Source organism: Phallusia mammillata, chromosome 5 (genome assembly GCF_965637545.1).
Source record: "Phallusia mammillata chromosome 5, kaPhaMamm4.hap1.1, whole genome shotgun sequence".
In the NCBI taxonomy this organism is placed as follows: domain Eukaryota; kingdom Metazoa; phylum Chordata; class Ascidiacea; order Phlebobranchia; family Ascidiidae; genus Phallusia; species Phallusia mammillata.
Window position 1 is genome coordinate 16,348,752 of NC_137256.1, and position 16,110 is coordinate 16,364,861.

At 36.3% G+C, this 16,110-nt stretch overlaps 1 long non-coding RNA gene and 2 pseudogenes across 1 annotated transcript; 1 reads left to right on the top strand and 2 right to left on the bottom strand.

The window, feature by feature from the left end:
* The first annotated feature begins 490 nt into the window (after positions 1-490).
* Positions 491-2,172, top strand: LOC145229607 (uncharacterized; annotated as a pseudogene).
* On the bottom strand, positions 2,099-3,832 carry LOC145229609 (uncharacterized; annotated as a pseudogene).
* Positions 3,833-6,293: 2,461 nt separating this feature from the next.
* Positions 6,294-7,557, bottom strand: LOC145230544 (uncharacterized). The gene is made up of 3 exons (XR_013860678.1): positions 6,971-7,557; positions 6,667-6,767; positions 6,294-6,578 (listed from the first exon to the last, which is right to left on the bottom strand). It is a non-coding gene; the product is annotated as an uncharacterized LOC145230544 (long non-coding RNA).
* Positions 7,558-16,110: the final 8,553 nt, after the last annotated feature.

Sequence of the window (16,110 nt, forward strand, 5' to 3'; positions counted from 1 at the left end):
ATGATTATCATTACCAATGAAGAAGGTGTATGTTTCATGTGGGATTGCAAATAAATCAATAAACTAAAATTGATGTGTACAATAGAAAGATGAAGAGACTGAAACAGCCAGAAAGAAAAGTAGGATAGGGAAAATCATTTTTTTGAGACCGCTGTGGGCATTCTGTATTATATTTTTCCCAAAAAATATGTACAATGGTAACAAAACAGGTTTAGAAAAGGATAATACTGAGTTGCATGAAAAAATGATAGATGTGCAATGCAAAAGTATAAGTTTTCACCATTTATGTAGGCATCACTTTTTTACCACTGCATTTGTTTTAAACCACATTATATTTTCATTTTTTTTTTGCCCTCAAGGGTCATATTCTGTTTAGTTAAACAACTTAATCCACTGCATTTAACAAGAAAAATAACATACCTATATAAGTTAATTGATTTGCACAGAACACTATTTAAAATAAAAATGCAGGGAAAGGTATGTAATAATTATGGCACAGTTTCTTGAATCGTTGTATCACAAGGGGTCGCTGTTCGAAAGGTATGGTATCTGTTTGTTGAGCGGAAAATTGGTGTTGCTGTCTGCGGACCGTGATATAAGAATACGGATGCCTGCATATTGCTGCGTGCCACAGTGTAAAAACCGTGTGGGTGGACACAAATTTCCGACAAACCAACTGCTACTAAAACGGTGGAGGGTCGCCATAAAACGGGAGACTTTTTCTGCAAAATCTCTATGGTATCCAAACTTAAGCTACGATGTTGTCTGTTTTGACCATTTTCTACCCTCCGACTATGTGTCAATTAGTTGTGGCCCAAGTGGCAAAATTAAAATAAGAATACTAAAAAAAGATGCCGTTCCTTCAGTCTTTCCGTTTAGAAAAAGAGCAGTGCAGAGAAAGAGCAGACAGGATTTATAAAGCCCTGCATTAGATTTTGTAGAAGTTGTAGTAGATACGGATAAATCTGCTCGGTTGGAGAAAACTTCTTTGACAAAAAATGAAACCACCTGCTGCACTCAACAAATACAATGCACTCTCTTAAAACATACTGTAAATTTTAATTATGAATCTTTGAAAGATGATGCAAATGCCATTCAGTATTACACTGGATTTGATGATTCTTCCCATTTTGACATGTTTTTTAATTTACTTGGTCCATCTGCTTTTCACTTAAACCACCAATGTGATTGTTTAACACCACAAAATCAACTCTTCCTTACAATTCTCAAACTGCGGCAAAATAAAGATCACAAAGATTTGAGCTTTTTGTTTCAAGTTTCAGAATCAACAGTTTCTTAAATCTTTGTCACTTGGATCAATTTCCTATGGTTTCAACTAAAAGAGATTAACATATGGCCTTCGTCAGAAGTAGTAAAACAAACAATGCCTGCCAATTTTTACAAACATTTTCCAACAACAAGAGTCATTTTAGATGCCACAGAGATACCAATAGAAAAACCTGAAGCTGTTATTGCACAATCTCAAACTTTTTCCACATATAAAAACAAGAATACAGTCAAAACACTTATTGGAATAACTCCTAAAGGAACAGTTTCCTATGTTAGTGACTGCTATGGTGGCTCTGCTAGTGATAGTCAGATTGTTGAAGACTGTGAGCTGTATTTGGAAGCCAGCCAACGATTTAATGCAAAAGAAAGTATAATGGCAGACCGTGGGATAATGGTTCAAGATTTGTTTGCAAATTTTGATGTTTTTGTGAACACTCCTACTATGTTAAAAGGAAAATCTCAGCTGGAACCACACGATGTAATTAAAGACAGGAGAATAGCCTCAAAGCGTATTCATGTGGAACGTTTGATCGGACTTGCAAAAACATACAAAATATTGAAAACCACCATTTCACATCAACTGCTTCCCCTCATTTCCAGAATTGTTTTTGTTTGTTTCATGCTTACCAATTTTCGTAGAAATATTGTCAATGATGCTCAGTAATTTTGTTCTATTATCATACCACTGAATTGTATATGTTATCCTACCACAAAGTGTATGTTCTGTTGGTGCTCATGTACTTTTTTTGACCATTCTGCAATTTGATCCTTGTACTTCATGGTATAACTTTTATTTTTGCTATCTTTTTACTAGGTAGTTTGAAAATAATATTTCATAGTGGATTTGTGGATTCACATCAAAAATACAATAATTACCAACAACATTACGTGTTTTTCTTACATAGCACATCTCCCAAAAAAGGTCTCCATTGTGTGTCATAGAAGTCTTTCAACTTAGGCAACATACAGTTCTCAAAATAGTTGACATTAAACATAATTTTTTGCACAAACATCACAAAATGTATACACAATAAAATAACAATATGGTTTCTTACATATTGCAAGTAGACCCTGAACTTGTTTATAGTATTTGTGGCTTGTTTTGAGCTGAAGGACACCCAAACTGGCTTCCAAAAATGGAAAGCAACTGTTTGCTTCGATCTTAGAGTTGCGGCCATTATATGGACATTTCATTTCAACAATGCCATCATAAGCTAAACCATCAGGTGTTGCAGCTAAATAGGGATAAGACACACTGATAAAAAGACCACAGGGAAGAACTGCAATTCCTGAATCTTCAGAAAACTTTGTTAATCCAAATGACTCATATGTCTTTCCATGAATAATGGCATTTGATTGAATGTTTGCAGTGGAATACATTGAAGTACAGAGCTTGCCCATATCCCTTCGATCAGTTATATTAATTATGTCTCCAAATCGTGAAGCTGTTAGCCGCCACTCACGTTGAAGGTGCCATTCCTTGCACTCGTTGCATGACAGTCCTCCTTTCAATTACCTTTGCCTCAGTTTCAGATACCTGATAAATAAATGATAAGTATGAGATAGACACATAACACAGCTATTTTTTGCCATGTATTTTTTATACCTTCAATGAATTTTTCAGTACAACTTGGGTTTATCCAAATTTCATGCAGTTCAACAAACCTGGCCAGCACCATTGCAATGGCGGCCAAATGTTTGCATGTTCCATTGGGTCCCTTGCCAGCTGGGCACTCACAGGTGGTGTTAACTATAAACCCTTCTAAATTTAAACTAAATTTTACATTATATGACACTTGCTTTTTCATTGAAGCTCGTACTACTCCACTGACATATGTAAGCAGCTTTTCTGAAACTGTGCTGCAAGCTTGGACATGATAAGGTTCCACTAACAATTTCCCTTTTTGTATGGCTTTAATATCATTGTTGCAAATGTTGTCTGCTGCTGATCGAAACTTGAAATAATTTTGAATGTGAATTGTTGAAATTTCTGGTATTTTTGAATCTTTTGTAAGCTGTTGATATCCACATCTAGGCCAGTACACTGTACTAGTACATAACTGATCAACTTGGACAGATGACGCAAAGTTCTGATTTCTGCCATATGCTTCCAACCTGAACAAAAAAATACTTGTGCTTTTTCTCAAACATTCCTCAACTATACGTTTCCTCAACATAAATCGGCTATGTATATTCCTGTACATGCTTATTTGCATTCTGTAAATACCAGTACCACTGAAAAACCAGTGTTATTTTTATCTCTCTAAATCTAAACTATTCTTAATAAATGAATAAATTACCTGTTTATCAATTCAGCCTTTTTACCCGTTGTTTTTGCACCTCTTTTGCACAACTCAAGTTTTAGTTTGGCAACAGTCCATGCTGAATACATGATGCTACGATGTCGATTTGTTAGCAATAGCGTGCGACGCTAGAATCACAACTCCAGTCAAATTTGACCTTTTGCGCAGCGCCACCTTGTGAAAAAATGTGCCCCAATGTGAAACGGACAGAAAGACTTTTTTTAGTGTGAAAGGGAAAAATTCTGGCACCTGCACAATATTGGTATCTGCACATTTTGGCACGCATTGAAGTGATTTTACCTAACTTATTAAAGGGTGCATAAAGTTATTACAAATTGAATTAAAGTCTGGTAAAAATAGAACTTTCCTAACTGGCTGTATCTTTGATGAACTTATGTTCAACGACTTCGGCCCAGACCAGGAACTCTGGACAGACGAAAGGTCAAGCTTGATCGAAGATTAGGTTTTTTTTAAAAAAATGCAGGGAAAGGTATGTAATAATTATGTAATTGAAACAAAATTTTTTTTTATGTGAAACGGACAGAAAGACTTTTTTTAGTGTGAAAGGGAAAAATTTTGGCACCTGCACAATATTGGTATCTGCACATTTTGGCACCTGCACATTTTCGAAAAATGTGCACACATTTTGACCTGCACATTTTGGCACCTGCACATTTTGACCTGCACATTTCGGCACCTGCACATTTTGACCTGCACATTTTGGCACCTGCACATTTTCAAAAAATGTGCGCACATTTCGACCTGCACATTTTAGCGCACATTGTGCAAATTTTTGCCGTAAGCCCTGTTGAAAAATGCATTGCGGGCAATGGGGAGAGAGTGGAAAAATGACGATAATTTTTATTTTAGGCTTTTGTGTAGCGATTTTTGCAGATATGATTTGTAGATTAATAGGACGCATGTATTCCAGTGTGTAATAACCAATAAATATGCGTAGATTGATTGTGATGTGTATTAGTGTATGTGTACTGGGAATACATTATTCAGTTAATGTTGAAATAAATCATTATTCAGTGGTAATAAATGTTTTTTGTGCAATATAAGTAGTTTACATGCATTTATTAATATTTAAGACACAAATCCAACAAGAATGGCTATTTTCTTCACACAAGACGATGTGATACTTTATTTAGCATCACCTTGTGCTGATCCAAACTGCTGTTTTTGATTGTCAGCAAAGTCTTGGAGCTAAAATATGGCTGTTTAAAAGTTTTTTTGTAGTAGGTTCAACATTATTTTGCTTCTATGTTACAAACCATAAATCTAGTAAGCTCACAATTAGCTCATTTAATCTACCCTTTTCAGTTTGCAACCAACATGTGTTGAATAAATTTTTTCTAATGTTGTGAATTCTCAAACTACAAACTCTTAACAAAATTCTAATATCTCAAAGAGATACATGTGCATATAAATGCATTTAAGACATCATAGCAGTTAGGGTGGACAAGTTTAACTACCCAAATGAGTTGCCTATTTATGTACTATTTCAGTCAGAATCATGAAATATTGTTTTTATTCTACTTAATAAGCAATTTTCTGCAAAAATACACCTGCACACCAGTTATCACTTAAATTCTTGCTAAACAGGACTGAAGGCAACAAATACACCAGCCAAGTTAATACAGATATCCTGTATTTTTTGTCAGATGATCACCATTATAACAGATGGTGCATTCACAAAATAAAACAACAACAACCTCAAAGTTTAAAATGTGCAGCATATCATGTTACAGGCAGTGTCAGAAATGATTACAAAACATACACAGTGGAAGTAGAACAGTATACACACAAAAAATATTTAATCTGATTCCAATCCCTCTGTAGCGTATATTTGTTGTCGAAAAAGGCTGGATTGTAATCTTGCAGTGTCATAAAGCTTGAGGGTTTGGGAGGAGACTGAAACATTCCAGTGGAATTTTACCAGAGACAATAAAGCTTGCTTATTGGAGAAATATAAACCCTATTATGTCTGAAATGTTTGGAAACAAATTTATCATAAATGTAAAATGGAATTGCAAAATTTCATAATATCACCATGGCAAGATAATAAAGACCCAAACCAAATGCACTCAATCGAGAAAAAAAAGTCAAATAGTGTTAAAATAGTTGAAATAGTATTTTGGTTTTTTGTGATTTTAATTAAAACGTTATTCCACATGTTGGTCAGAATTCAAAAACAGCAGTTTGGATTAGCACAAGGTAATGTCACACAAAGAATTACATCATCTTGTGTGAAGGAAGTAGCCATCTTGTTGGATTCATGTCTAAAATAGGTAAAAAAGCACGCAAACCACTTATATTGCATAATAAAACATTTATTTCCACTTAGTAATGATTTGTTTCAACACTAACTTAGGCTAGATCCACACAGGATTTCTCGCGAGCTTAGCGTACGCCCACGAGCTGCCCCGCTGGCGCAGTGACGTCCACACAGACATAAAACTCGAGCTCGCGCGCTGGCGCAGCCGCACTTTCACTGGGATCTCTTTACATGTGCTTTTCACATGGTCAATGTTTGGCTGTACCATATCGGTTAATATAGATAAAGGTTATTCTTTCTATCCTTATTATTTATTATAATTTGAATTTAGTTCTGTCTGGTATACTTATAACAGTGATTAAGGAAGTTTCCTTTGGCAAAATCAACATGTGTTTTGCTACCAATAAACATAGTTCAAAAATGCTCCAATTTGTTTTATTTGCAAGAGTTATAAACCATGACATCATGAAATAAGCAAACTTGGTAGTTCCAAATAAATGTGTTGCAAAAAGGTGAAATGTAGTTTTAACAGAACCAAACTCGCTAAAAAGTTAATTCACCTAAACATAAACCACACAAACATGTTTAACTAAAAACAATTATATAACCAGTCTTCTTCTCCTTCATAAACCATTAACAATATTTCTTTCCGTTAAATCCTTCTAGGAAAATAGGCCAGTTTGGCACAAACTGATCAGTTGTATCTGAAAACAAACAGATGAGTAAACATTTGTCTATCTGTTTGTAAATGTGTATATTGGCAGAAATTATACTTTTACAATTAAAAAATACCTTCATTTGCAGTGTTTCCAAGATAGGTAATACAATGTTTTACAGCATCAGCCAGTTTTTAGAGTGCCTGAACCTCTTTTTTACTGGTGTTTCGTGCTTTCCTGTTAAAAGTATTTTGTAAAGTTTTTGGAAATAAAAGAAACCAATGGTTGCTATCCTTTTTCCGTTTATATTTTTTAAACTCCTAAATACAACCTTGGCTGTGTTTACATTTTCACCTGCACATATGCAAGGAAATGTCAGTTTTATAATTATATTCCTACGAGTTTCCAAAATGGATAACCAAACTTACAACATATATTACCTTTCAAAATTATTTTCCATCAGGCATTTTTAACCATGTCTTGCGGGTAGGCTTGAACACATACAATATAATTTAACAATTCCTGATTGCTGTAAATTGACAAAACCATGCTGAATAGTGGATACAAGTCTTATTTTGCTGAACTGGTGGGCAACTTCAGAACAATGAAATGGTTTCGTGGGAGCACAAAAACGAATACGAACTAGAGCAGCGGGATACGAAAAATTCATTAAACACGAACAAAGGTTATCAGGAAAGTTAACGGGTGCGTGCCCCCACAAGCAACTGTGCACAATTGATGTGCAATGGTTGATGTTAAAGTGCCTGCCATCATTGCAATAGAGGACATTCAAATTGGTATTTCGGTTTTCTTGACTTAAAAAAATAGAACTACATATATATTTGCTGCCCTAAAATCACTATACATTACACACATGATATACATTTCGCCCAGCAAGTAAAGTTCCTGAACATCAGAAGTTCACAATTCAAAACTGCGCTGGCTTGCCGGCGTGAGCTAAATCAAATTTATTTAGCCAGCGCTCGCGCGCTCGGCAAAACGCGAGCGTGGTTTCAAGCTCCGCGCCACCTTGTGAGCGAAATCTCACGCTTTGCAGCCGAGGGGTCGAAAGCGTACGCTCCCGCGCCAGCGTTTTACGCTGGCTATAAAAGAACAAACCAACTATGCGCTGGCGCGCGAGCGTGTGTGTGGATCTAGCCTTAATAACGTATATCCAGTACACCTACACTAATACACATCACAGTCAATCTACGCATATTTATAGGTTATTACACACTCGAATACATGCGTCCTATTATTCTACAAATCATATCTGCAAAAATCGCTATACAAATGCCTAAAACAAAAATTACCGTCATTTTTCCACTCTCTCCCCATTGTCCGCAATGCATTTTTGTGGCTTCCTTTTCAGCCGCCATTACGCTTCAATTTGCTTCAACCGTGACGGCCAGTAGCGCAATCCAGGGTTTATAGAGATCAGTGGTAATACCCCGTAGTCACGGCTGGTTTTGAGAAAATGGGAAAAAATATACGTGTAGTATACCTTGCACCTTCATGTGTTATCTGTGTAATTATCCAATTCCTCCCTTAACAGTTCAATACATTTTCATTCCTCACCAATTACTACATAGTACATGCTAAAACATGCAAAAATCATTGAAATTCAATTCAGAAATGGTTAAAGTTGAAAAGAATTGGTCACAATTGGTTTTCCAGACAAATTGCTCTTTATTGGCAAGAGCATCCACCCGTGAATTCATGCACCCATGCATCCCCACCAACGTCTCCCCAGTCGTGTTTACCCACAGTAAAATAGCGCGTTCAACCATGGATTCCCCAAACTTGTCCATGGATTTTTCTTGACGTTGTACCGTTGCAAAATAACGGATTGTTGATTGTTTTGCTGTAATTATCTTTCACCAAGCTAAATAAACGCTACTTAACTTAGCTCCAAGTTAGACTGTCAGGTATTGTGGTTCTGAAACGGCTTCATATTTACGTGAAGTACATTTTTACCGAAAACCACCCCAGTCCGCCCAGTTTTAAGCAAGCGTCTATTTAAATCTGTCATATTGTTGCTACTTAATGGGGTTTGATTTCCGATACTGTTTTAAGGTACAACCAAAGAGTGCTGTTGGGAGGCCACACTATTGATAGGTTGAATTGACTGCTGAGGCGCATATAAAGAAGTAACGTGCATTCAACTAACAAAAAAATGTTTTGCCGAATAAGCACCTATAGAACTGAATTGTAATATAACCGTCTTGTTTTTAGCAAGCAAGTATACGACAACGTGGTTCTCAAACCTTTTCATTATTTGTTTCAAAACGGTCCCTTTGCCATTATATCGTGGGCTCACGATCCTTAAGCCTGAATGTGTATTTCAGAAAAACGAAAGTTGACAAGACTTTTAGCTAGTTGTGCAAAATTACGCATAATAATGATTCAAAGACAGTTTGTGACATCACAGAAAAGACAAAAAAAAACATTACGGTTGTTCGCGAACAATTGCTTTTTTGTTACTTGTCATGCAATACGTTGTAGCTGCAGCGCGTCTACCTTTATCCACTAATTGTGCCCTCAAATTTGTCGCGCTTTTTAACTTCTGTACGTTGCGCAGCTATTTCCGGCTTGGTGAATATTTAAGCGCAATTGTGCTGCTACGATTTCGCCTGGCGATATAAACTCAACTCAACTCAACTCAAACAATTGTTACGGAATTATTTCGGCAGCTTTGGGAATACGGCTAAAAGACCTTTCAAGTGGCGATGTTAATCCCAATCGATCTGTTTATGTCTAATTCTGTACACCTTAAACCAAAACTGCCTCCCTAATTCGGAAACTGCCCGAACCCTGCAATAACGGCTCACCACTAAGCCAAAGAGAGACCACAAACTGGTTTCACTAATGGGCGCCTTGTTTAAATAAAACAATAAAAAGCATTCGCATAAAACGACTCCGAATTCGACAAGTTCCACTACAAGTCAACGCCAGCCAATACACGACACAAAACAACACGGTGTTACTCGCACGGCGCCCAAAGGAAGACTGACCATGCTTTCTTCTCAAACACGTTTTACCACACCAATCACGTTGATTAACAAATCACGTGATTCCAAGAGGCACATCCGGGTATCGCAGAACCAACAAGGGTGAACACGCATACGGCACATATGAGGCGAACGTATAAAACACAGAAAAAGCATCATGTGTAACGAGAAACATTTAGTGAAGATACTGTGTGGTGAGAATAATGCGCAAAACAATTAAGTGAAGAAATGAGTGACGAAACATGACAACGAATAAACAAAACAATTAGGTGAAGAAATGAGTGGCGAAACATAACAACGATTAAACAAAACAATTAAGTGAATAAATGAGTGGCGAAACATAACAACGATTATACAGACTAAACAATAGTGAAACACAGGATAATAAACTGTAAAGAATGTTATGTGCATGAAGGTGTGTAATAATCCGAACAAATATAACAAAGTAACGTGAAAGAATAAGTGAAAATACGTGTGTGAAGGTAAAATAATCAAAAGATGCGTTATAAACAGAACGTGATTAAAATTCGCCACACAATAAAGGCTATTGTTTAGCGATGAAGTCAATCTTTAATTTTACTTTGATTTACACTGGTCCAGTGGCACAAACTGACGCCAAATTAGATTATAGAAGGACCGCGAACCCCAGTTTGAGAACTGCTGAGTTAGGTGAAAAGATTTCATCCAAACCAAGTACATACTTCTAAACCTCATCCAAGGCTGGTCTCTGAGGGCATTAGTAATTACTCGTAAATTACGAGTAATTAGGCTACTCGTTTTTTGCTGTGACATTTTGAAACACGTTTATGGGCCAATTAAACAAATATATGTGTTTTATAGTGCAGAATTGTTTCTGCATTTTATTAGACCAGAATTTGCGTCCACATCTCGCCAACACCAATAATGGAATGACCGTAGGAAATTAACGTTTTATCGGTAAAAAGCGGATTGGAAGGCGGAAAGTGAGAATTCCAACATGCTCGACAAAAGTTGAGTCCCGTGAAATGCGCCCGGTTATAACCGCGGAACGTCCCAAGAAGGAAAATTGAAACGATTTGCAACAAAAGATGATTGTAGTGAGGAAAGGCGAGATCAATAAAAATCAGCAATCACTGACAAATTAAATAGGTTAACACTAACAGTAACAGAGATGTTGTATAGGTCAGTGGTCGGTAACCGGAGCCGCGTAGCCTGTACCTTTTCAGGTTAAATAGCCTGCTTTTTGTCCCACTACACGGTGAGCGCCTAATTTTGCTGACTCAGCAAAAAAATTGTTTCGAATTTTTTATTTTTTTTGAAAAAACGTTTCCGAATTTTAAATTTGTATTAAGGAAAAATCGTTTCGACAAAAATGTTTCAACATAAATAAAAGCAAAATAATGTTTGAACGTGGATCAAAAATGACTATGTCTCCCTAATTGCTTTTTTTATAATTATTGCAGGGCTTTAAAATGATTATTTAAAAAATTCCACTGCGGTGGCGATAGAGGACCATTTTGTATTCAGTTTGCGGCGAAGATTATTGTGTATCAAACACAAGTTGTTGCACGCGAATTCAAGGATTGTGAAACGGGGCTACTTTTAACGCAAAAGATATGGATTTTGGTGTGTTTTTCAATAACTTGTTTTAACGACCAACTATTTTTTTTGTAAATTGTCTTGCTAACAATAAAATTAAATGTTACGTAAAAATGACGTCATTGGTTGCTGGGCAACGCGTATTCTTTGCTGAAAAGCAGTTTTATTGGCACTAGTTTGACGAAAAATGTTTTTCTGCATCGTTTGCTGGCAAATTTGAGAAAATAGTCTTTGAGAAAACTATTGTGATGATAAAATGTAATAGATATAAATGACCCCGACTGTTTTAGATAATAAAAAAATGTTAAAAAATGATTTAATCAGTTCGATTTATCAAAGTTACACTGTTTAAAGTCTTTATCAAAAGTAAACTTATTTTTTGGCTACTGGAAATAGGAAAGTGCAAACCAATGGAAAGTCACAATACATTTACCAGTTCTATGATAAGATGAGCGAAATGTGCACAGAAACTTGCTGCTTAAATTAGTGAAAAATTTATTCGGTGGCCAGTTATGTTTGCCAATATATTGAAGAAACTGTTGGATGGTTAGGCTTTTAAATGAATCAGCCATTGATTTTAAAGTATCCTAACTAAACATGACAGATAAACAAGCAAAAATCATTTATTTATTTAATTGCCTAATGTAACTTTCTGACATTTAGTATTCTGGCACCACATGCATTGGACTTCATGTAACTACTGTGTTTCAGTTTATGAAGCTATACAAACAGCAATGTCATGCCTAATGCAAGAAATAGATAACAAGAAATAGAAAACTAATTAATGCAAGAAATATATTTTAGACTTAAAGAATCAGATTCAACTAAACTAGTCCCTTTAAATGCAGTCATATCAGGAAAGCCATGCCGTTTGTTAAGGGCAGGAAAGCAAATTTTCCAAATATATGTACTGCAACCTTCCCATTTTGTGTATAAATATTAGATCACAGTGGGTTTAGTGTAAATTTTTGGTAAATGAATATTTTTCTGTGGAAATAATCGCAGGTTATTAAGATTAAACATTGAAATAACAATAGTATGTGAAATGGAAAATCAGTCTACATGGTGAAATTTGCAACAGCTTGTCCAATTTTGTACCTCAAAGATTAGAACCTGACAAAACAGTGAAGCAATGCAAAGTGACTGTCGACGGTGGGAATTGGGGAAGCATTTAGGGTCACTTTAGGACAATACCTCCAAGAAGGCTAACAAGCACAAAAAGAATCAACAGGAACATGCAGAGGGTTGGCTGAGATTGTCATCCAGTAGACTATTTGTAAAAAAAGATCCCCTGTCAAGTCATTGTTTGTGAAAGAAATTTGCTTATATGAGCTCACTGAAGGTTCTAAAAGTGTCCACAAAACCATTAATGCAAACAGCATGTTACTTTTCTTAAAGTAATGTTGTTGTTTGGCCATTCTTTCCACCTGTACACAAGTTACACTTAATACCTATTTGAAAACCTTCATTAATGTTAATGCCATTTAACCTTCATGCTGTTTATGGTCTTTATGTCTTGGATCTTGGATAAACACAAAAAAACTTTGTTCTCTAATGTTGAATTATTGGCAAAAGTGATCTATGAGATGATGAATTAAAAATCTGTTTTTAATTTAAGCATTCTGTTTGATGGCATGTTGTAATAACCTCATTATTTATTGATGTAGCTTAAACCATGACAGCTGGTTTATGTTATTTTGAATGTAGCAAAGCATTGTAATGGCACCTATGCACAGCTGTTTCACCTTACTGTTTTTCAGTCTATATGCCTGATGACAAAAAATATTTGTGTAATTTTAAAGATGTAGGTAAAAGGATTACTGTCATGTATAATCATTTGATTAAATCTTCTATCTACAGGATAGATCCCTTGGCAGATTTATAAATAAGCAGATTTTCATTTCTTGAACCAAATTATTGTGGTATATCAACTTACCATGTCTCATTCACATTTATTTCTGCCTTTATATAACTGTGTGAACCAATGTCGAACTGTTGGTAAAGTGATTTGTTTTACCTGATTTATTATGTTTACTATGATACTAATTACTAATAAGCACAATACTGTATACTTTGTTCATATCATCAGGTTTTTGTGGCCACACAATGATTTATTTGGTGGTGAATTAGAGTCATTTTGTATGAGAAGCGCAATCCTTGTATTATGCTTGGGTAACTGAGTGGCTTTATCTTTTTAAATCAATAAAATGTCGTTCTTACCATGTGCATTTGGTGTTTATCGTTGTAATTATTAACTAGTTCTAACAGGCTTTAGATCACAAACGACTTAACGTAAATGCAAAAGATTTTCTCAGGTCAACTAACCTATACCATGTAAGTAGTAAACACAAGCAAAATACCGTTTCAATGTGATCAAAACTTGGAAAATGAGAGGCACACATCATCAGCGAATGCCAGGCATGACCGCTTAAAAGTGGTTTCATGTGCATTTCCTTAAAAATGATTTTATGTGGACACAAGCAGCTTATACAGGCTCCAGATCACAAACGGTTTAAGGCAGGGATGCATGGGCGTTCGCAGGAAAAAATACAGGGGAGGGCAAACTATCGTCACATCGCCGTTCGATAAACGGTATTTGTATTTCAGAACAAAAATACTCATTCTTACCAATCCCAATGTAGCAAAGTAGTGCAATAAAGACAATATCAACTATTACTGAAATATGTGGTAGGTTGGCAAACGATTTTTAACGGAAGTAGGATTTACATACACGAACCTTATCAGATGTAACAACAGATACAGTGAAGGTATCACATAATGGCTTTTTGACACATCCATCAATGACGTAATAATATGCTTGTTACTGGACTATTGTTAAGTAATAATGTTCGATTCATTTAGTTTGTTGTAAAACCTCATCCTATTCTGTTGCAGTTACAGGTGGTATTCGGTGCGTTTAACGGGGTCTTCAGTTTACGTTCCAGGAATTTTTTGTTTGTTAGGGTTTTGTTTAAAGATGCGGATTTTGCGACCGTTTGCGTTTTTCTTTTTTCCAGGGGTGGGGGGGGGGGGGGGGGCACGCGCCCCCGCTGCGGACGCCCATGCAGGGATATGCAACATTTTTCGTTGGTGGGTCATATAACCAATTTCGAACATCAAGCGAGGGCCATACAATTTTTGTCATGTACACAATAAATTTAAAATTCTTCTAAAGCAGGGGTGTCCAACACGTGGCACGCAGAGCATTTGAAAATGGCACACAAGTTTTGCACATTTACATGGTAAACATAAGGATTTGTCACGCAATTAAATTTGTTTCTATTGATTTTTCATGGCCTTTATTCTAACTTCAGTAAAGATTATCAGTAGTAAAATTACACAACCCACTAATTTGTTCGTGAAATTGTTCGTTTTTTGACAAAACTTATGCCCCGTTGCAAACCATTTGTATTTTGTGTTGTATAAACAGAATAAAAGGTTTCTGGAGTACCATAAACAAGTTTACTCGCATTTGACGACATAATTTTTTTCTAATCATTTAATAGGGTTCTACATATTGGCCAAATATTCGGATTGAGCCCGTACCGTTAAGACGTTTAAGACATGGTTTGGAAAACGTACCAAACGTTGATACGCGAGTATGTTTTAAAGCCAAAATTGGCACGGCGGTGTGTACGCGTTGGACACCCTTGTTCTAAAGCAGGGGTTCCCAACCTTTTTACGATCTCGTACCAATTGGACGCTCTGTACTGCCACGCGTACCACTTCTGGCAGAACAACTAATTTGATCGAATCATATTTTATTCAGAAGAATAATATTGGCCTACTAAAATAACACTAAAGCACCACAACTGATTTGAATGAGATTTTTGTTTTTGTTTACTGTAAACAAAATATAAAGTTGTGAGGAAACCAGGCTTTTGTGAAAAAAAGCAAAAACGGAAGCTACACGCGTACCACCTGAAAAACCTTCGCGTACCACTAGTGGTACGCGTACCACAGGTTGGGAAACCCTGTTCTAAAGCATCAATACATTTGTTTTCTCAAAAATACGGTTTCGCCGCCACACTGGCTTTCACAACAAAGTAATTGTTTACAAGACCAAGGGAATTGTTACGTCACAGTCGGAAGTATCTTCAAGCTGCTGTATGGCCCACCTGATAGTAAACGCTGGTTTAACTTATATTTGCTACGTATAGTATAGCAACTTACAACATTTATTAAAAACAAGCGGAAAATTTTGCTGAATTCCTATATACAAGACTTGCATTATTTCTCTGAATCAGTGTGTTGGTGAGGGCCACACTAAATAGCTTCACGGGCCGGATTGTGGCCCACGGGCCGCCTGTTGCACACCCCTGGTTTAAGGCAAATGCAAAGGTTGAACGCATTAAGTTCGCTAGAGATGTGCGCCTTACATTTTCTAAATTTTGATCACATTGAAACGATATTTTGTTGTGTTTACTACTTACATTTTATAGTAGACCTGTAAAAATCGTTTGCATTTACGTTAAGTTGTTCAATTGTGATTTAGTGCCTGTATAATTTAGCTGTGTCGACAGCACATCAAATCATTTCAAAGCGGTCATACCTGGCGTTGCCTTACATACGGCCGTGTTGCTAAGTCCAAATACTAAGTCCGTGTTGCTAAGTCCAAATACAGCCTATAACAAATAACTGTAACAAATTTTGATCTTTAAACATTTGCTGTTGTTTGAAGGCCGGTCTGCGATAAAAATTTCAGTTTTAAAACAAAAAAGTTGTAAACTTTGGGCTATGTATAGCAGCATAGGCGCTGGCAGAAAATTTGGCAATTTTTGTTACGTGCGTCGAGGGATTACGATGTCAAGTAATTAGGTTCACATATATAGGCTTATAGGGCGGCACCTTAAACAACTACCCGCTCTTGCCCCTACGTGGGAGCACCCATGTGTTGCAGCTCTGAAACGCAGGACCGTTTCGTGAACCGAGCCCTGCCGCTCGTATTTAAAAATTCGCAATTCGTAATATAGGATCACTTTACTTTGCAA